Below are 23,530 nucleotides of genomic sequence, written 5' to 3'. Positions count from 1 at the left end.
AAATATGCAGGTTTAAAAATATATACTTCTGTGTATTGATTTTAAGGCATTGATGTTTATGGTTGGGTACAGTCGTGCAACGATTGTGCTTTTTTCGCAAATGCGCTTTTGTTAAATCATCCCCCGTTTGGCGACGTCGGCTGTCTTTGTTAGGAAGAAAGTCTTCAAAGTTCGCAATGAGCCAGGCGGCCCAAACTGCTGCATATACCCTGACTCTGTTTGCAAGGGAAGTGACACATTTTCCCTAGTTAAAAGAAATTCATGTTAGAAGGCAATATTAACTAAATATGCAGGTTTAAAAATATATACTTGTGTATTGGTTTTAAGAAAGGCCTTGATGTTTATGGTTGGAGCAACGTGTACCTAAGCGATTATATGCAACGCAGGACAGGCTAGATAAACTAATAATATCAACCACCATGTGTAGTTAGCTAGTGTTAATGATTGATTGATTGTTTTTTATAAGATAAGTTTAATGCTAGCTAGCAACTTACCTTGGCTTGTTACTGCATCCGCGTAACAGGCAGGCTTCTCGTGGAGTGCAATGTAAAGCAGGTGGTTAGAGCGTTGGACTAGTTAACCGTAAGGTTGCAAGTTTGAATCCCCGAGCTCGAAGAAGCCAAGGTAAAAATCTGTCGTTCTGCCCCTGAACAAGGCAGTTAACCCACTGTTCCTAGGCCATCATTGAAAGTAAGAATGTGTTCTTAACTAACTTGCCTAGTTAAATAAAAGGTCTAACATTTTTTTTTTTTTATAATAAAAAATAAAATACAAAAAAAAAAAAAAATCGGACAAATCGGCGTCCAAAAATACCGATTTCCGATTATTATGAAAACTTGAAATTGGCCCTAATTAAATCGGCCATTCCGATTAATCGGTCGACCTCTGAGACCAATCCAGAGGAAATGTGACAAATCAGTAACTGCTTTAATCCATGGCCCACCATGAACTCGGCTGATGGACAATCACACACAGAAGGCATATTATATTAATTGATTGACAGGTGATGTTAAATAGCACATCACAGCTCGAGGTTTCCTCTAGATAGAGCAATGCTGAGATGGGTGATTGGGTAGTTCAGTCAGAACTTATTAGCAGCCTGAGACATATTCTAATCTGTTAAAAGTCCTAACTGGTGGAAATCTCTTGGGGCTCTATTGATATTATTAAGTACTATTTTAAAACTGTTTAATCGGAATGGCCGATTTAATTAGGGCCAATTTCAAGTTTTCATAATAATCGGAAATCGGTATTTTTGGACGCCGATTTGTCCGATTTTTTTATTTTATTTTATTTTTTATTATAAAAAAAAAAATGTTAGACCTTTTATTTAACTAGGCAAGTTAGTTAAGAACACATTCTTACTTTCAATGACGGCCTAGGAACAGTGGGTTAACTGCCTTGTTCAGGGGCAGAACGACAGATTTTTACCTTGGCTTCTTCGAGCTCGGGGAGTTCTACCTGTCTTACCAGAGAAAAGATCAGGGATAGGTTAGGATATAGCAGCAACCTCTGACCCTGAGAGCTGTGTCACCATCAGGGCTATGTGAGCCATGCATGGACAGAGGATCACATCTTACACAGTAATGGAGAAGTAGTTGATTCTCTCTCTCTCCATACCGTCAAAACTATTTATTTGACAGTTTTTTTTTTATCCATTTGAATATGTGTAGCTACTTTTTAAGTAAATACCTGCAGTGAACTTGTGCAATTCGTTAAGAGAAAGCAGATCACATTATGAAGCTTACCACCGGTAGTCTCCAGGCACACAACAACGAGACCGGAGCATGTGATCTATTTTTTATTTATTTAACTAGGCAAGTCAGTTAAGAAGAAATTCTTATTTACAATGACGGCCTACCGGGTAACAGCCTTGTTCAGGGGCAGAATGGCAGATTTTTTACCGTGTCAGCTCGGGGATTCGATCCAGCAATTGGATTTGGGGGTGACCAGTGAAATATACCTGCTGGAGCGCGTGCTATGGGTGGGTGCTGCTATGGTGACCAGTGAGCTGAGATAAGGCGGGGCTTTACCTAGCAAAGACTTATAAATGACCTGGAGCCAGTGGGTTTGGCGACGAATATGAAGCAAGGGCCAGCCAACGAGAGAATATAGGTCGCAGTGGCGGGTACTATATGGGGCTTTGGTGACAAAACGGATGGCACTGTGATAGACTGCCTCCAATTTGCTGAGCAGCGTGTTGGAGGCTATTTTGTAAATGACATTGCCGAAGTCATGGATCGGTAGGATAGTCAGTTTTACAAGGGTGCGTTTGACAGCATGAGTGAAGGATGCTTTGTTGCGAAATAGGAAGCCAATTCTAGATTTAATTTTGGATTGGAGATGCTTGATGTGAGTCTGGAAGGAGAGTTTACAGTCTAACAAGACACCTAGGTATTTGTAGTTGTCCACATATTCTAAGTCAGAACCGTCCAGAGTAGTGATGCTGGATGGGCGGGCAGGTGCGGGCAGCGATCGGTTGAAGAGTATGCATTTAGTTGTTTTACTTGCATTTAAGAGCAGTTGGAGGCCACGGAAGGAGAGTTGTCTGCGTAGAGGTGGATCAGAGAATCACCAGCAGCAAGAGCGACATCATTGATATATACAGAGAAAAGAGTAGGCCCGAGAATTGAACCCTGTGGCACCCCCACAGAGACTGCCGGAGGTCCGGACAACAGGCCCTCCAATTTGACACACTGAACTCTTTCTGAGAAGTATTTGGTGAACCAGGCGAGGCAGTCATTTGAGAAACTAAGGCTGTTGAGTCTGCCGATAAGAATGCGGTGATTGACAGAGTCGAAAGCCTTGGCCAGGTTGATGAATACAGCTGCACAGTAGTCTTTTATTGATGGCAGTGTCGTGTCTTTGGCTATGCCGGATTAAGTGATATGACATGCTAACTTATAAAATGATTTCTCTGTAATTAATATTACCTGATTAAGCTAATCATGTAAATGTAATTAACCTGTTGGGGCTAGGGGGCAGTATTGAGAATTTTTTGAAAAAAATATGTGCCCATTTTTAACTGCCTCCTACACCTACCCAGTAACTACAATATGCATATACTTATTATATATGGATAGAAAACACCCTAAAGTTTCAAAAACTGTTTGAATGGTGTCTGTGAGTATAACAGAACTCATTTGGCAGGCAAAACCCTGAGACAGATTCTGACAGGAAGTGGATACCCGATGTGTTGAATTGACTTTGAGCCTATGCCATTGAAAAACAAAGGGGGTGAGGTATATTCTGGCACTTCCTATTGCTTCCACAAGATGTCCCCAGCCTTTACAAAGTGTTTTGAGTGTTCTACAGTGAGATCTGACCGAATAAGAGCCATGGAACGTGATGGTCCATTAGACCCCTGGCGCGCGATTTGATGGTGGGTACTCTCATTCCGAAACGTTTTAAAAGAAAACCCAATGGTCCGCCTTGAATTTTATTCATGTTCTGGTTAAAAAAGGCCCTAATGATTTATGCGATACAACGTTTGACATGTTTGAACGAACGGAAATATATTTTTTCCGTTCTTGAAGTGAAGTGAAGTCCGGCTGGCTTAGATCATGCGCTACAACACGGAGGTTTTTCGACATAAATGATGAGCTTTTTTGAACAAAACTACATTCGTTATGGACCTGGGACTCTTTGGAAGTGACATCTGATGAAGAGAATCAAAGGTAATGGATTATTTATATAGTATTTTCGATTTTAGATTCCTCCAACATGGCGGTTAGTCTGTATCGCGATGCGTATTTTTCTGGCGCAGTGCTCAGATTATTGCAAAGTGTGATTTCCCAGTAAGGTTAATTTAAAATCTGACAAGTCCATTGCGTTCAAGAGATGTAAATCTATAATTCTTTGAATGACAATATAATATTTTAGCAATGTTTTCTAATATTAATTAATTATTTTGTTGTCATGACTTGACTGCCGGTATTGGAGGGAAACGATTTCCTGAACATCAACGCCATAGTAAAACACTGTTTTTAGATATAAATATGAACTTGATAGAACTAAAAATGCATGCATTGTCTAACAAAATGTCCTAGGAGTGTCATCTGATGGAGATTGTAAAAGGTTAGTGCATAATTTTAGCTGATTGTATGGTTTTGGTGAAGCCTGTCTTTGAATCGACAATGCATTGCACACCGCTATTGTCAATGTACTCTCCTAACATAACCTAACTTTATGCTTTCCCCGTAAAACCTTTTTGAAATCGGTAAACGTGGTTAGATTAAGAAGATGTTTATCTTTCAAAGGCTATAAGTTAGTTGTATGTTTGAGAAATTTGAATTTGTACATTTATTTGGTTTCAAATTTGCCGCTCTTGAAATGCACCTGCTGTTGATAGGGTGCGCCACGGGGGGCACGCTAACGTCCCAGGTAGCCTCAAGAGGTTAACTAGAAAGTCGGGGCACCACGGAAGAACGTTTATAGAGCCGTTATCTTCCGAATAAACTCTTAAAATACTTAGTAATATTTTACATCGATAGCAGTCAGTATTAACCCTTATCTTATTTTCAGTCTCATAATGAAAGTTGTAAATTCTTGGTTATCTTCACGAACCCTGGCTAACAAGTTGAATCAGCAATACAAAATTGGGTTTAATTATTTATTTACTAAATACCTAACTAATCACACAGAATTACAAATACACAGAATACCAATGATGTCATACAGAAAACGTCCCGGTGGACGGAACCTGGTTACACAAAGGAAAGGGGGTTGGGCTTGAATGAAAGAGCGGGAAGATTTAGGAACAAAGAAACAGCAGCTATGCTATCGTAAATACATTATCTTATGCATTCTAAATTACCGCCCATTTGGAAAAGGAAAATGCAATAAATATTTACTCTGAGCTGCGCTTCGGTAGATTGGTCGTAGATGCTGGCCGGGTTGGCCAACAGATCTTCCTGTAGTGGAAGAATGTCAATGGTGGTAAATTGGATACGTGGTGGTATCTTCGTCTGGTTGTTAGACTGGATCCGTCGTCCGTCCTTTCCTAGCCCCCGTCGACAGCGGCAGCTGCTAACTCAACGGCTAGGAAGTATCACTTCTGTCGTGAATAAGCTCAAAGTTCATACCATAGCTCACGCCGAGGTTGGCTTAGTTCTGTTCTTGACATGTGTCCTTCTAACGTAGAGGCTGCAGACCTCCCGTACTGGAACTCCTGAATGTCTTTTCGTCAAAGGCTTATATAGTGGAGAGGGGGAAAGGAGGTGTTTCATCGTTTATAACCCCTGTCTCTTCACAGGGTTGGGCCACTGATCGAGCAGGGCACTTTCCTTATGAAAACCCAATTCTCTCATTTGGAAGCTAAAATTACATTTAATCTCCTAACAAACAATTTCAATATCAAACATTTCAATTGCATAACAATTCCATGTGACTCTGATAACTAGAGGGTGTATACTTTCTCAGGTACAGTTTATGTCGTCCTGTCATCAATCATAATGTCCCAGATAACAATGAACTGACCTCCATACTCATTACGTTATCAAGCATATTTCCAACTGGTTTTATTACCAAAATATGGTTCCTTTCCCGATTTGTTTGATGTTCCCAGACTCTCTATATTTAACAGGACAGCAGTCCTTCAGTAGGGTCAGTAAGAGAGGGGAAGGGAGAAAGGTATTTATGGGGGGGGGGGGGGTCATAAACCTTACCCACAGGCCAACGTCATGACAGCAGTTATGATATTGTTTAGGACCTTGAGCATGGCTGAGGTGCACCCATGACCAGCTCGGAAACCAGATTCCATAGCGGAGAAGGTACGGTGGGATTCGAAATGGTTGGTGATCTGTTTGTTAACTTGGCTTTCGAAGACCTTAGAAAGGCAGGGTAGGATAGATATAGGTCTGTAACAGTTTGGGTCTAGAGTGTCACCCCCTTTGAAGAGGGGGATGACCGCGGCAGCTTTCCAATCTTTAGGAATCTCAGACGTTACGAAAGAAAGGTTGAATAGGCTAGTAATAGGGGTTGCAACAATTGCGTCGGATCATTTTAGAAAGAGGGTCCAGATTGTCTAGCCCGGCTAATTTGTAGGGGGGGTCCAGATTTTGCAGCTCTTTCAGAACATTGGATTTGGGTGAAGGAGAAATGGGCGAGGCTTGGGCAAGTTGCTGTGGGTGGGTGCAGGGCTGTTAACCGGGGTAGGGGTAGCCAGGTGGAAAGCATGGCCAGCCGTAGAAAAATGCTTATTGTCAATTATTGTGGATTTATCGGTGGTGACTGTGTTTCCTAGCCTCAGTGAAGTGGGCAGCTGGAAGAGGTGCTCTTATTCTCCATGGACTTTACAGTGTCCCAGAACTTTTTGGAGTTTGTGCTACAGGATGCAAATTTCTGCTTGAAACATTTTGCCTTTGCTTTCCTAACTGCCTGTGTATATTGGTTCCTAACTTCCCTGAAAAGTTGCATATCGCAGGGGCTATTCGATGCTAATGCAGTACGCCACAGGTTTTTGTGCTTTGCAAGTGTGCATTTGATTTGCTAATTAAGTAGCTAGTTAACCACATAGCTAGATAACTAACTTCTTCCAAAATCAATATTTGATTGGTAACATCAGAGAACCCCCTCCTGGATCAAGAGCTTTGCTGTCTAATATTTGTTTAGTGTGTACAGCAAACTGTGAGTAGCATTTTTATTTATTTTTTTACTTGTATAACTTTGAGATGGGTTGTCTGTTCTGCAAATACCATTAAAATGTTCACAATGCACTCATTAGCATTCTATATGGGATTTACATGTGCTTGTTAGCATTGCTAACTTTCAGATTACATAGACTCACTGGGGTTTGAAATTAATCACCCCTTGTATTCAGTGCCGGTTTTACCGAATATCCCGTTATGACAATCTAGATACCGCCCAAACCTACTTCTCTCTCCAATCCCCCGCTCTCCACAATGGCAATCCAGCACCATGAGGGTTTAACCTCTCCTCAGAACACCCTGGCGATCTGGGTTGTTATCTGAACATGACTGAAGCCAGGAGTCAGAAAGGGAATCACGGCTTCATGCTACTGCTGGCATCACGCCTGTTCTCTGCGACTGGCTGCTTTAAATTTTGCTAACATATGACTGCTGCGCCTGCCGCCTCTGGGGGCGTTACACTGGTACCCCAAGTTGACAGGAACTTTGACAACTTTCACAGAACGGAAGTGTCAATGAGTTGTCAGCGAAACAGCACGAGTAGTAGGGAATTAAATGATTCCTTTGTATCACATACAGGTTACACCTAGGGCAGCAGGAAAATACACACACAGAATCCCACCACCCACTGTATTTCCAGTGACCAGATAGCAAGCTAAGGGAATCCAAACCTCGATGCAGTGATATTACCGAACTGCTTCTGTCAGACAAGTGTGTTTGTTGCAGAGGAGGTCATGAACTGAGGTCTGTGTCGCTCTCATTCTCTCACTCAGGGGGGTGTTGGGTTTCACCCCTCGCCCCAAAGTGCCAATTTTCACCAGGGTAATTTGAAGCCAGCCATGCAGACTGCGAGATGGCGCGGGAGTGCCATCCACCCTTAATTACTCTTTAACGAGCACTTCTGAGGGTTATTTTGTCTGTCAGGGGGAAGAGGGTGAGGTGAGGAAGGGGAGAAAGGGGGAGAGTGGCACTGGTGTGAACTCATAGTCCCAACAGAAATCCTGGTCCCAGCCCCCCCCCCCCCCCGGTCCCAGCCCTGTGGAGTGTCTCTAAAGCTGTACACTGGAGCTGTATTTCATGTCTTCATGATGAACTGAGTTAACTGACTGTTTCAGTGACTCCCATTCATACTCCCTCTCTTTCCCACGTCCTCCATCTCCCCCAGCATCCATGGGAAAGGTGGGTCTTTAAAAAGGGCCTGTTTTAAAGGACCTTGTGGAACCATATGGGGCTGGGGTCAGGGCTTGTGGACAGGGTGTAGATGGGCCATGAAAGAGACATACCAGTGCCATCTCCCCCTCCCCCCAATCTGTCCCCCTCGCTGTCCCTCTCTATCCGTATCTGCAGCCCAGAACAGGATTAGGCTGGGTGCCCAGTGGTGACACAAGTCCGTTGGAGCTGAGCTGACAGACTGTTGGTTCAGTTGTTGGATGCAAGCGGAGTGAGGACCTGAGAGAGAGGGGGGAAGAGAGAGGGAAGGGAGGATGGGAGTGGGAGCGTTGAGACAGAAGTGAGATAAACAGCTTAAAATGAGTGAGTGAGGAAAAGTGGGAGAGCTGGTACACCATGTAATGACATGGAGAAAGAAGTCTGTAAAACAATCACTGATGAGAGAGGGCAGAAATAGAAGGTTCAGCCAGAGGGCAAAATCTCCTTGGACTGTCCGTGTCGGATACCTCTTAAAGAGCTCCAAGCTGGAAGGGACGTTTCTGATCATCATGTACTGTGTGCCTATAATGACATGCATCTCTTCAACATTTGCTCTCACTGTGTTATAAGTAGGATTGCAATGTGTATGCACAGATATATATGGCATTGAGAAAGAAAAACACACGCACCCCATAAAGATGTCATGTGTATTCTCATCGATATGATTTCAATAGGTTTCCTACGGAGGATTGAGAGTATTCACATTCAACATTCTCTGATGTGTGCACCTCCAACCATCTTTGTGGTACCATTTCAAAATGTCAGTTTTATTCCCATTTTAGCACTTATCAGCCAAAAATATTCAAGAGAATGTTGTGTCTCAACCAATGGCGGTCACACCTCAGATGATGTAAAATAGGGTCTAAGGTACAACATATGCATTGACGTTTAAGATTTTTTTTTTAAGTAATTGTTTTATTAAAAAAAAAAAAATTGTTTGACAACCCTGTTTGTAAGCTTTTAAATTATATCAATCTCAACCGTTTATCTTTTCCAGTGATGAAGACATGAATGTCTCATGGTATGGTGGGTTAGGCTAAATGGGTCAACTTTGAGCACCTTTATCTATTGAATGTTTTGGTATTCAGGTCCAAAAAGTCACTTTCTGGGCACTTCTACAACAGGCAAATATGTATGGAAGGTTTTGTTCAAATCGAAAAGGGGTGCCGTCAAAAAGTGATTGAATTCAAAATGGATTTACCCTGTAACTGCTGCCACGATTAACTGCTGCCCTGTTCCTGATTACAACATGATTAGAGGGAGAATAACAATGAGCTAACCTTTGGACCTCCCATCCCTCATTACATAATACATCTCCAACCATCTGGGTCTGTGTCCATCTAGTCCTCTATTGGGCAGATTAACATTTTGCAGTGGGAGAAAGATCAAAGAGTTTAGGACCAGCTACTGTGCTACCAAATCAGTGGTGTTGTGAATGGGTGGTTTTACAACATGGCTTCTTTTCTCTAACAAGCACAACAGATGAGGAATGATGACATGTTGGTGATTCTGGGTCAGTTTTACACGTCACAGTGGAAGTCTTCATTTATTGTGTAGCCCAGCTATAAATGTGGATGATTACACATGTTTTATTTCCTATTTATACAGACGGCCAGTCAGAAAACTGTCAAACGTATAACTGAGGGATAACATATGATAAAACAATATGTTTGAATGGAATGAGAAACCACTAAATATCATGGGATGGCTTGCAAGGCTCCACCAAGTCTTGAACACTATAATTATAGCCTTTTTAGAGAGACATTCAAGTCTATTTAGGTCAGTGTTCCAAAGAGACAGAGAACAAGAAACGTATAGATATACAGATCTGAAACACTGAGAAGGAGAAAGAGAGAAACATATATAAAGATCTGAAACACTGATATGGAGAGAGAAACTGTTAGATATAGATCTGAAACACTGAGATCAAGACAGAAACTTATATAGGAGAGATCTGAAACACGGATATGGAGAGAAATATATAGAGATCTGAAACACATATGAAAGAGAGAAACTGTTAGATATTGATCTGAAACACTGAGATCAAGACAGAGAAACTTAGAGAGATCTGAAACACACATGAAGAGAGAGGAACTGTTAGATATATATCTAAAACACTGAGAAGAGACCAAACACGGAACCTGGAGAAGTATTCATGCTTGCGAAAACATATGATGCCAACTCAGAACAGCACAAACGGAAAAATATGAGTTTCCTCACCATTGCATGTTGCCATCATTTAGAAGTACCTACCAACAAGCCCCCAAAATGACTAAATGTAAAAAAAAAATAGTTGTTAAAAATGTAATGATCCAGTAGTTGGGACCCCTTGCACTAGAGGTTTGGGAACGTTTAGGCGCCTGAAAGAGTCTGCGTCTTCAACGGACAAATAGTTGATTCTGTCTCACTGTGGTTAATACACCCGGTCTACAAACAAACAGCAAGTTGGAGCTCCATACAGCTCTTTGTTTAAAATCAGAGACTGGTACTGAAGGAGATTGGTACTGAAGTGTGTACACAACTAATTATATCTTAGGGAAGAGTAGGATGTTGGTAGCCTATGTCAGACATAGCCAGAGCATTTAGTCCTACAGCTATTTAAGACAGAACCCCGTCCCATTGTTGGTGTGATATTACAAAGCAGGTTTAAAATCAAATCAAATTTTATTTGTCACATGCACTGAATATAACAGGTGTTATACAGTGAAATGCTTACTCACGAGCCCCTAACCAACAGCGCAGATTCAAAAAAGATGGATAAGAGATAAAAGTTGCAAGTAATTAAAGAGCAGCAGTAAAAAAATAACAATATATACAGGGGGGGTGCCGGTACAGAGTCAATGTGCGGGGGCACCGGTTAGTTGAGGTAGTATGTACATTAGAGGACGACCGATTAAAATCGGCATGGCCGATTAATTATGGCCGATTTCAAGTTCTCATAAAAATAGGTAATCGACCTTTTTGGACACCGATTACATTGCAATCCACGAGCAGACTGCGTGGCAGGCTGACCACCTGTTAAGCGAGTGCAGCATCTAAAGGACCTGCGGTTGCAAGGAGCCAAGGTAAGTTGCTAAACTTTAAACTTAACTTATAAAAAAAAACTAACATAATCACTGGTTAACCTAGCAATATCATCAACATTAACTAGCTTGTCCTGCGTTGCATATAACCAATGCTGTGCCTGTTAATTTATCATCGAATCACAGCCTACTTCAACTTCGCCAAACGTGTGATTTAACAAAAGCACATTCACAAAAAAAGCTGAATCGTTGTACAAATGTATCTAACCATAAACATCAATGCCTTTCTTAAAATCAATACACAGAAGTATATATTTTTTTTAAACCTGCATATTTAGTTAAAAGAAATGCATGTTAGCAGTCAATAACTAGAGAAATGGTCACTTCTCATGCGTTCAGGGCAAGCAGAGTCAGGGTATATGCAACAGATTGGGCCGACTGGCTCGTTGCGAACTGTGTGATGACCATTTCTTCCTAACATAGACCGTAATTCATTTGCCAGAATTTTACATAATTATGTCATAACATTGAAAGTTGTGCAATGTAACAGCAATATTTAGTCTTAGGGTTGCCACCCGTTCTATAAAGTAAGGAACTAGAGGTCGACCGATTATGCTTTTTTTTTTTTCAACGCCGATGCCGATTATTGGAGGGCCATCAGGGCCGATACCGATTGATCTGCCAATTTTTTTTTGCTTATTTATTTGTAATAATGACAATTACAACAATACTGAATGAACACTTATTTTAACTTAATATAATACATCAATAAAATCAATTTAGCCTCAAATAAATAATGAAACGTGTTCAATTTGGTTTAAATAATGCAAAAACAAAGTGTTGGAGAAGAAAGTAAAAGTGCAATATGTGCCATGTAAGAAAGCTAACGTTTAAGTTCCTTGCTCAGAACATGAGAACATATGAAAGCTGGTGGTTCCTTTTAACATGAGTCTTCAATATTCCATTTTCAAAGCAAGCATATATGTCACAAAAACCAAAACCACAGCTAAATGCAGCACTAACCTTTGATGATCTTCATCAGATGACACTCCTAGGACATTATGTTATACAATACATGCATGTTTTGTTCAATCAAGTTCATATTTTTATCAAAAAACAGCTTTTTACAATAGCATGTGATGTTCAGAACTAGCATACCCACCGCAAACTTCCGGTGAATTTACTAAATTACTCACGATTAACGTTCACAAAATACATAAATTATTTAAAGAATTATAGATACAGAACTCCTTTATGCAATCGCGGTGTCAGATTTTAAAATAGCTTTTCTGCGAAAGCACATTTTGCAATATTCTGAGTACATAGCCCGGCCATCACGGCTAGCTAATTTGACAACCACCAAGTTTGGCCCTCACCAAACTCAGATTTACTATAAGAAAAATGTGATTACCTTTGCTGTTCTTCGTCAGAATGCACTCCCAGGACTTCTACTTCAACAACAAATGTTGTTTTGGTTCCAAATAATCCATAGTTATATTCAAATACCTCTGTTTTGTTCATGCGTTCAGGTCAGTATCCTGAGGGTGACGCGCGAGCACACTTCGTGACAAAAAAAGTCAAAATATTCCATTACCGTACTTCGAAGCATGTCAAACGCTGTTTAAAATCAATTTTTATGCTATGTTTCTCGTAAAATAGCGATAATATTCCAACCGGGCGACGTTGTATTCATTCAAAGGCTGAAAGAAAAAAATAGAGAATTCACATGAATGCGCATCTCCAGTGTCACTGTTCACTGCCTGACCACTCACAAAATCTCCTGCTGTTTTTCGCCCAGAGACAGGAAAGACGTCATTCCACTTTCTGGCGTCTTCTGAGAGCCAATGGAAGCCTTAGAAAATGTCACGTTACAGCAGAGATGCTGTATTTTCGATAGAGATGCCACAGAAGGAGAACAAATTGTCAGACAGGGCACTTCCTGTATGGAATGTTCTCAGGTTTTGGCCTGCCATATGAGTTCTGTTATACTCACAGACACCATTCAAACAGTTTTAGAAACTTTAGAGTGTTTTCTATCCAAATCTACTAATTATATGCATATTCTCGTTTCTGGGCAAGAGTAGTAACCAGTTTAAATCGGGTACGTTTTTTATCCGGCCGTGCAAATACTGCCCCCTAGCCCCAACAGGTTAGATGCACTATGCATTGTTTGGGTTGAATGCTGTAACACTTAATAAAAGTCCTATGATGATAGTGACTGCCCATTACTGCTTATGACTTATTAACATTACTGATCACCTCGTCTCTACAGAGTCGTCACCTCGTCTCTACAGAGTCCTCACCTCGTCTCTACAGAGTCCTCACCTCGTCTCTACAGAGTCCTCACCTCGTCTCTACAGAGTCCTCACCTCGTCTCTACAGAGTCCTCACCTCGTCTCTACAGAGCTGCTGCCTACGCTGTCTGACAAAAATCACTATTTTAGTAGTTCCTCAAAGTAAATAAGGCATACTTTTGGTATTAAGCAGTCACAACTATAAATCACTTATATCATGCATTATCAGGCTCGTGAAGCAACTGCTTCCTATTCCTCTCGATCATGTGTTCTCTTCTCTAGTGTCTGCACTGCACAGACCAGACAATCCCTCGTTTTCAGATAACTTGGCAGAATGAATTAGAAAGAGAAATATATCTTGGGCTCAAGCTAGACATACAAATGCTCCTGTTGACTGGGCCTCCTTCAGAGCGCTAAGAAACAAATGCACAGGATTGATCAGGAAGTCCAAATCAGATGACTATTTCAATGCAGTCACAGAGAACCTAAACAACCCTACCAAGTTCTGGAAGCTAATCAAATCAGTGTCAGGTTCTAATGTATCCTCTGGCCTTCCTGACCATTTAATGACGGATTCTAATGAAGTGAAGGATAAAGCCAATATTGTAGGGGTTTTTAACAAGCACTTCATATCGGCTGGTTCAGTTTTAGATAATGGTGGGGCCCAGGCCTCTAACGCAAGCTCTGTTACAGTCAACTATGATATAGTCCCTCATGTGAACCATTTTAACCTTGAGCCTGTTTGTTATACTGAGGTCTATAAAGCACTAAAAGGCAATAGACACAAAGGTCTGCAGGTCCAGACAACCTGGACCCCTCCCTCTTAAATATAGCAGCTGGTATTATTACTGAACCTGTGGCTCACATTTTCAACTTGAGTCTCTTGACCAATTCCATACCCAGCATTTGGAAATCAGCTTATGTCCTCCCACTGCTAAAGGGTGGAGATCCCTCAGATGCTAATAACTATCGTCCTATCTCCAAACTCCCTATCCTGGCCAGTCTATGAATCTCTAGTGAACTCACAGTTAAAAAACTTAATTGAAAAGAACATACTGAGCGGGGTTCAGTCTGGCTTTAGATCGAGGCACAGCATCACAACTGCAGTTATGGCAAATTACATCATTAATGCACTTGATAAAAAGCAACATTGTGCTACTCTGTTTGTGGATTTATCAAAGGCTTTTGATTCAGTTGACCATGAATTGTTGCTAGCTAGACTCAGAAACATTGGTCTCAGTGAAGGGGCAGTAAACTGGTTTAGAAACCATCTTTCTGACAGAACACAATGTGTATATACTGACAATCACAAGTCTAGCTTTCTTGAGATTAATAGAGGTGTGCCCCAGGGTTCCATTTGAGCTCCTGTTTTCCCAATTTTTATTAATGATTTGGGAAATGGATGCAACCAGCAAAGTTCCATCTATATGCAGATGATACAGTCATGTACTAATGTACTCCTTCTCTGGAGCAGGTTGTTGAGGAGCTCCAGACTGCTTTTCAGTCACTGCAGGCCTCCCTTTATGGTCTAAATTCATGACCTTTACCAGAGCTGGAACTCTGCCAGAAAAGGTTAGCATTGTCACATATGGTGGCTTATCCATTGGAAAAAGTGTTATCCTACAAACACCTAGGTATTTGGTTGGGTGACAAGTTGTCCTTTAAAGTTCATGTGGATAATCTTGTGACAAAGCTTAAATTGAAATTGGGTTTTTATTTTCGTAATAAGGTTTGCTTCCCGCTTATGGCTAGAAAGAAGCTTGTTCAGGCCACTTTTCTCTCTGTAATTGATTATGGTGACTTGTTGTATATGCATGCAACTTCCTCCGTCTTACAGAGACTGGACTCTGTTTATCGTGCATCCTTGCTCTTTATTACAAATGCCAAGTCACTCACCCAGCATTGCACCTTGTTCCGAATGGTAGGTTGGACCTCACTTTATATGCGCAGAAAGATACATTTGTATGTGTTCATCTACAAAGCCCTTTTGGGTAAACTCCCTCTTTACCTCTGTAGTCTGGTCTCCTTCACCATCAGTTACCATACCCGGTCTGCTAGCTGGTTGCTACTTAATGTCCCCAGGACATTCACACTATTAGGCAAGACTACCTTCTCTTCTTGTGCATCAGAGGCAAGTAATAGTCTACAATCCATGCATCATCTAGATATGTTAGTGTTACTGAATTAATTAAAATATTGATAGGAGACTGTTACGTGTAAATGCTTTTTTTTAGGCTGGATCATGTTGTGTGTTTTAATGATGTAATGTATTGATTGTTGCTGCCTTCTTGGCCATGTCTCCCTTGAAAAAGAGACTCTGGGTCTCAGTGGGCTTTTCCTGGTTAAATAAAAAGGTTAAATAATTTGGAGGCTGGACACTGATCATGAGTCAGATTTAGTCTATTTGAGCAGACATTTGAAGATGTACAGATCATGTAAGGATATCTATTGAAATCATTTAAAAATGTTATATAAGGATACATAAATGATCAGATAATGACTACAGATTTGATACATTTCTGAAAGTAAGTGGATTCGTTCATGCCTAAGTATAAAGGCTTAGATATGTCAGCATGTTGACACATACCCTTTTGCGATATCAAAATATTCTACAAATATGTAAGTGGGTATACGCGCATCAGAAGCTTGTCTTGAAGGGAGCTCATCCCAGATTTCTCCCTGGACTCATAAGGTAGCAGGGAGATTTCTAAGGTCCGGATTGGACTCATGTAGAAACTGTCCCATTACGGAGAATATCCTAGCTCCATATGAAATGAAGGACATGCGTATCCAGATAAATATAGATATCCCCTGATATTGACCCTTTTCTCACAGTGCATTTTATCTGAAAACAATGACAGTAAGGTACGTAATTGTTCCCAGAAATGATTTGATATCGAGGTAAAGACAGCTGCATTGGACCTTTAACAACAAGCCTACAGAGAATGCCAAAACCTTCATTTACATACCTGTCATTGCAACAACCGCAGCCAACCATGTCCCGTAAAAAACTGGGTTGCCATGGTGACCTACCTCTCAGAGGGGTGTATCTGCTAGGTGCGGCCCAAAACTACACCTGACCCGCTGACTGTCCCAGATACAGAACCTTCCTCCGCGTCACATAAAACTGCTCTGATAAGGATAACAAAGCTGATAAGCTAAATTTCCTTATGAGTCTGTTAATCAGTGGAACGTTTTCATATTACTGTCCATAGCACTGAGCTAAATGTGTTAGTTCTGGCATTTATGTGACATTTGCAGCACGGGTAAAAAAAATGGGATTAACGCCTGACTGTAAAGTACAGTATCTCTGGATGAAACCACTTCACACCTCGGAAAGCCTGATGGCATAGCATAAGGGTGCTGTGGAGTGGTGGTGTGAGTTCATTCCTTTGCATAAAGGTCAGCATTGGGCTGAATGATGGTTTCTAAACAGTAGCCTAGTAGACAAAAGAGTGGTGGATTATAAATTATATTTCTTTAGATGTTTCAGTCATTGCTCTTTTGGTCTGGACTGTGTGTGAAAGAAGTTCATTAACCATTCTTCCTGACTGCAAAACAGGTTACTGCTGTATGTAATGCCTGCCGGCTATCGTAGCCTAAAATGTGAAGCTCCTTTTTTTCTGCCAACAAAATATAATTTTCCTCAATGTGTGATAAAGGTTTGCTATGAAGATTGTTTAATTGTCTACGCGAAGCTGTTGAAGCAAAATGCTCATACCAACGAATGAGATGTGTGCGGAAATCTAGGCTTTGAATCGATTGTAGACCAATTGCGGAAAAGGTCATTGGCTACGGGATAGCATTAAGCAGTTCTCCAATTGATGAAACCTGAAAATCACAAAATAGACAAAACTGAAAGTAAGAGGAACTCTTAACAGAAAAAAAAACTGCCTACAATGCAAACCAGACAATATTTGGTTACAGACAGTTGAAGCACAACAGATACAAATCAATGAGTCGAATGTTAATTTACACGATATACTCTACTAGCATATTCTAGCCTACTTCTAATAATAAGTGCATTATTATTTCATGTAAAAAGGCAACAACAAAAAAAGCATTCCCGTTAACCATATTTAAACAATCCTGTAAAAACGCACATACAGCCTAACAACTGTAACGCCAGTGTGTGGACACGACGACACAGTGACCGAAAGAATCAGAAAGTGACGTTTAGTTTAGTGTTCTGACAAAATGGTCCATGAATATTGTCCACGTCTAGGCCTTGTACCAAACGATAAATAGACTTCTGTGTATAATGTTTATAACCACTGACTTGTCATAGTTCGCAATGCTACATTTGTGAAAAGAAAATACAGCGACTATAGGCTATAGTTCACGCCACAAACATAACCCCGGGGCGACCACACCAACTTTACGCTCAGTTCATTTTTTTCTTACCTTTGTGTTCACTCCAACGAGAACGGGCAACGGGGACAGACGAAGCACACACACTCGAACAAGAACGAAAATAAACCGTTTCCACAAACCAGTCGAGTCGTAAGCAAAAGCGCAACAAAATTAATTCACGTACTTTCTTTGGTTTCCCAAAACAATTCCTTTCTCGTAGCTGCCTCCACCTCAATTCACTCGACCTAGTGACGTCACCGCTGCCAAGGCAGGCTTGCGGGGGGTGTTGCGTTCATGGCTAGATGGGATACTTAAAGCTTGTGTCTCTATATAGAATAATATATATATATATATATATTATTCTACGACTATTATTCTACGATGAAGAAAATAATAAAAATACAGAAAAACCATGGAATGAGTAGTTGTGTCCAAACTTTTGACTGGTACTGTATATAAATATATATAAAATACATTTTGCCCTATCCCATCTGGACAAGAGGAATACCTATGTAAGAATGATGTTCATTGACTATTGTCACGACTGTCGTATGAATAATTGGACCAAGGCGCAGCGTGAGTAGAGTTCCACATTTTAATGATAGTGAAACTTCCAAAACAACAAAGATATAATGATCGTGAAATACGTAGCGCACATAGGCACTCATACAAAACAATATCCCATATAGTAGGTGGGAAAAAGGACACACTAAGTATGATCCCCAATTAGAGGTAACAATATTCAGCTGCCTCTAGCTGGGAACCATACAAACACCCATAATAGAAATATAATACCTAGAAACCCCCCTATTCAAGCCCTGACCTAAAACACCATAGAGAACCCAGAGGGCTCTCTATGGTCAGGGCGTGACCGTATCCCCCCCCCAAAAGGTGCGGACTCTGACCGCAAAACCTGAAACTAGAAGGGGATGGTTAGGGTGGGCAACTAGCGTCGGTGGCGGCTCCGGTGCGGGACGTAGCACCCGCTCAGACCACGGATCCGGCCATGGAGCCGGGCTGGACGCTGTGCCTGGACGCCGTGCCTGGACTGGGCACCGGCGCAGAGGAAGGCTCCGGCCATGGAGCGGGACTGAGCGGGTGCTACGTGCCTGGACTGGGCATCGGCGCAGTGGAAGGCTCCGGCCATGGTACCGGCGCAGGAAGCTCCGGGCCGCGGACCGTCATTGGAGGCGCCGGACCGTGGACCATCACTGGAGGCTCCGGACCGTGGACCATCACTGGAGGCTCCGGACCGTGGACCGACACTGGAGGCTCCAGACCGTGGACCATCACTGGAGGCTCCGGACCGTGGACCGTCACTGTAGGCTCCAGACCGTGGACCGACACTGGAGGCTCTGGACCGTGGACCGTCACTGGAGGCTCTGAACTGTGAACCGTCACTGGAGGCTCTGAACTGTGAACCGTCACTGGAGGCTCTGAACTGTGAACCGTCGCTGGAGGTTCTGGACTGTGAACCGTCGCTGGAAGCTCTGGACTGTGAACCGTCGCTGGAGACTCCGGACTGTACACACACACTGGTGGACGAGTGCGGGGAGCCGGCACAGGTTTCCCTGGACTGATGACATGCTCCTCAGGGTGAGTGTGGGGAGCCGGCACAGGACGTACCGGGCTGGGAAGGCGCACTGGAGGCCTGGTGCATGGAGCCGGCACAGGTTGCACCGGGCTGGTGACACACTCTTCAGGGCAAGTGCGGGGAGGCACACTGTAGGCCTGGTGCGTGGAGCCGGCACAGGTTGCGCCGGGCTGGTGACACACTCTTCAGGGCAAGTGCGGGGAGGCACACTGTAGGCCTGGTGCGTGGAGCCGGCACAGGTTGTGCCGGGCTGGTGACACACTCTTCAGGGCCAGTGTGTGAAGCCGGCACAGGACGTACCGGGCTGGGGAAGTGCACTGTAGGCCTGGTGCGTGGAGCCGGCACAGGACGTACCGGGCTGGGGAAGTGCACTGTAGGCCTGGTGTGTGGAGCCGGCACAGGACGTACCGGGCTGGGGAAGTGCACTGTAGGCCTGGTGTGTGGAGCCGGCACAGGACGTACCGGGCTGGGGAAGTGCACTGTAGGCCTGGTGCGTGGAGCCGGCACAGGTTGTGCCGGGCTGGTGACACACTCTTCAGGGCCAGTGTGTGGAGCCGGCACAGGACGTACCGGGCTGGGGAAGTGCACTGTAGGCCTGGTGCGTGGAGCCGGCACAGGACGTACCGGGCTGGGGAAGTGCACTGTAGGCCTGGTGCGTGGAGCCGGCACAGGACGTACCGGGCTGGGGAAGTGCACTGTAGGCCTGGTGCGTGGAGCCGGCACAGGACGTACCGGGCTGGGGAAGTGCACTGTAGGCCTGGTGCGTGGAGCCGGCACAGGACGTACCGGGCTGGGGAAGTGCACTGTAGGCCTGGTGCGTGGAGCCGGCACAGGACGTACCGGGCTGGGGAAGTGCACTGTAGGCCTGGTGAGTGGAGCCGGCACAGGACGTACCGGGCTGGGGAAGTGCACTGTAGGCCTGGTGTGTGGAGCCGGCACAGGACGTACCGGGCTGGGGAAGTGCACTGTAGGCCTGGTGTGTGGAGCCGGCACAGGACGTACCGGGCTGGGGAAGTGCACTGTAGGCCTGGTGCGTGGAGCCGGCACAGGACGTACCGGGCTGGGGAAGTGCACTGTAGGCCTGGTGCGTGGAGCCGGCACAGGACGTACCGGGCTGGGGAAGTGCACTGTAGGCCTGGTGTGTGGAGCCGGCACAGGTTGTGCCGGGCTGGTGACACACTCTTCAGGGCCAGTGTGTGGAGCCGGCACAGGTTGCACCGGACTGATGACACGCTCCTCTTATTTCCATTCCTTTACTTTAGAATTGTGTGTATTGTTGTGAAATTGTTAGATATTACTGTTAGATATTACTGCACTGTTAGAGCTAGAAACACAGCGTTTCCCTACACCTGCAATAACATCTGCTAAACACGTGTATGTGACAAATAAAATGAAATTGAATTTGATTTGTTAAAAGTTAATATGTGGAATTAATGTGTTTAAGCCAATCAGTTGTGTTATGACAAGGTAGGGGTGGTATGCAGAATATACCCTTATTTGGTAAAAGACCAAGTCCATATTATGGCAAGAACAGCTCAAATAAGCAAAGAGAAACAACAGTCCATCATTACTTTAAGGCATGAAGGTCAGTCAATGCAGTTGCATAAACTATTAAGAGCAATGATGAAACTGGCTCTCATGAGAACCGCCACAATAAAGGAAGACCCATAGTTACTTCTGCAGCAGAGGATAAGTTCATTAGATTTACCAGCCTCAGAAATTGCAGCCCAAATACATGTAGACAAAATAAATGCAGAAAAGTAACAGACACATCTCAACATCAACTGTTCAGAGGAGACTGCGTGCATCAGGAAAAGCAGCCAACAAGTGCTCAGCATATGTGGGAACTCCTTCAAGACTGTTAGAAAACCATTCCAGGTGAAGCTGGTTGAGAGAATGCCAAGAGTGTGCAAAGCTGTCATCAAGGCAAAGAGTGGCTACGTTGAAGAATATCAAATATAACATATATTTTGATTTGTTTAACACTTTCTTGCTTACTACATGACTCCATATGTGTTATTTCATAGTTTTGATGTCTTCGCTATTATTCTACAATGTAGAAAATAGTAAAAACAAAGAAAAACCCTTGAATGAGTAGGTGTGTCCAAACTTTTGACTGCTACTGCATATATACACTGCTCAAAAAAATAAAGGGAACACTTAAACAACACAATGTAACTCCAAGTCAATCACACTTCTGTGAAATCAAACTGTCCACTTAGGAAGCAACACTGATTGACAATAAATTTCACATGCTGTTGTGCAAATGGAATAGACAACAGGTGGAAATTATAGGCAATTAGCAAGACACCCCCAATAAAGGAGTGGTTCTGCAGGTGGTGACCACAGACCACTTCTCAGTTCCTATGCTTCCTGGCTGATGTTTTGGTCACTTTTGAATGCTGGCGGTGCTTTCACTCTAGTAGTAGCATGAGACGGAGTCTACAACCCACACAAGTGGCTCAGGTAGTGCAGCTCATCCAGGATGGCACATCAATGCGAGCTGTGGCAAGAAGGTTTGCTGTGTCTGCCAGAGCATGGAGGCGCTACCAGGAGACAGGCCAGTACATCAGGAGACGTGGAGGAGGCCGTAGGAGGGCAACAACCCAGCAGCAGGACCGCTACCTCCGCCTTTGTGCAAGGAGGAGCAGGAGGAGCACTGCCAGAGCCCTGCAAAATGACCTCCAGCAGGCCACAAATGTGCATGTGTCTGCTCAAACGGTCAGAAACAGACTCCATGAGGGTGGTATGAAGGCCTGACGTCCACAGGTGGGGGTTGTGCTTACAGTCCAACACCGTGCAGGACGTTTGGCATTTGCCAGAGAACACCAAGATTGGCAAATTCGCCACTGGCGCCCTGTGCTCTTCACAGATGAAAGCAGGTCCACACTGAGCACGTGACAGATGTGACAGAGTCTGGAGACACCGTGGAGAACGTTCTACTGCCTGCAACATCCTCCAGCATGACCGGTTTGGCGGTGGGTCAGTCATGGTGTGGGGTGGCATTTCTTTGGGGGGCCGCACAGCCCTCCATGTGCTCGCCAGAGGTAGCCTGACTGCCATTAGGTACCGAGATGAGATCCTCAGACCCCTTGTAAGACCATATGCTGGTGCGGTTGGCCCTGGGTTCCTCCTAATGCAAGACAATGCTAGACCTCATGTGGCTGGAGAGTGTCAGCAGTTCCTGCAAGAGGAAGGCATTGATGCTATGGACTGGCCCGCCCGTTCCCCAGACCTGAATCCAATTGAGCACATCTGGGACATCATGTCTCGCTCCATCCACCAACGCCACGTTGCACCACAGACTGTCCAGGAGTTGGCGGATGCTTTAGTCCAGGTCTGGGAGGAGATCCCTCAGGAGACCATCCGCCACCTCATCAGGAGCATGCCCAGGCGTTGTAGGGAGTTCATACAGGCACGTGGAGGCCACACACACTACTGAGCCTCATTTTGACTTGTTTTAAGGACATTACATCAAAGTTGGATCAGCCTGTAGTGTGGTTTTCCAGTTTAATTTTGAGTGTGACTCCAAATCCAGACCTCCATGGGTTGATAAATTGGATTTCCATTGATTATTTTTGTGTGATTTTGTTGTCAGCACATTCAACTATGTAAAGAAAAAAGTATTTCACAAGATTATTTCATTCATTCAGATCTAGGATGTGTTATTTTAGTGTTCCCTTTATTTTTTTGATATTTATTTATATATCTATTTTCATTTTATGTAACCCTAACTCTTTTCCTAGCCTTAACCTAATTCTCCTAACCTGCTACTTTAATTCTCCCAACCTGTTGCCTACTTTCTAGCCTGGCTGATGCGACCCACATTACTCAGCACAAGGAGAGCTGTTACCACACTGGTCTGGATAGGAGGCCGTTTGTTAATGCAATATTCACTCAGAAATTGTGAGATGGGTTTGATTGGTTCTCTTAAATTTATTTTTTTTCCTCAGAGGTTGAGACCTCTCATTGTTTGGATTTCAAAATCCAACCATTGTAATGGACCTGGGCAGCGCTCGGGGGCTCTGCGTGTGTGTGGGTGTTTGAGTGAGAAAGACAACCAGTAAGAGCACAGCCCCCTTCATTATGGACAATTGTGCATACAACATCAAAGAGCCATTTCAGACTCTGAGTTAGGTGTTAGCCAGAAAGCTCTCCTACCCTGCTACGAAAGGTAAATTCTAACATTTAGTTCAAACCGGGTGTTGCCGGCTTGGCTTGGCTGTGATGGAGAGTCAAGGGACAATGGGTGGTGTGACACTTCTATTACTCATATACCTTGTTGACTAGTGACTGGTTATTTTTCATTCAGAAATTGCCTGAGTCAAAGAGAAAACTCAAACAGCCTAGATTTAAATGCATTATCTGGAATGGAATCAATTTACACAGTGATATAACAACTTGCTTTAT

At 43.4% G+C, this 23,530-nt stretch overlaps 1 protein-coding gene across 1 annotated transcript in view; it reads right to left on the bottom strand.

Moving 5' to 3' along the window:
- The window catches only part of nck2a (NCK adaptor protein 2a), a 61,809-nt gene extending 44,015 nt beyond the window's left edge, over window positions 1–17,794 (bottom strand). The window contains exon 1 of the mRNA XM_029712104.1: window positions 17,578–17,794. The gene's annotated coding sequence lies outside the window, so the exon portion shown is untranslated. The remainder of the gene's footprint in view (window positions 1–17,577) is intronic.
- Window positions 17,795–23,530: the final 5,736 nt, after the last annotated feature.

The sequence above is a fragment of the Salmo trutta genome, chromosome 24, assembly GCF_901001165.1.
Source record: "Salmo trutta chromosome 24, fSalTru1.1, whole genome shotgun sequence".
Classification (NCBI taxonomy): Eukaryota; Metazoa; Chordata; class Actinopteri; order Salmoniformes; family Salmonidae; genus Salmo; species Salmo trutta.
This window is presented reverse-complemented; position numbering and strand designations above follow the sequence as displayed.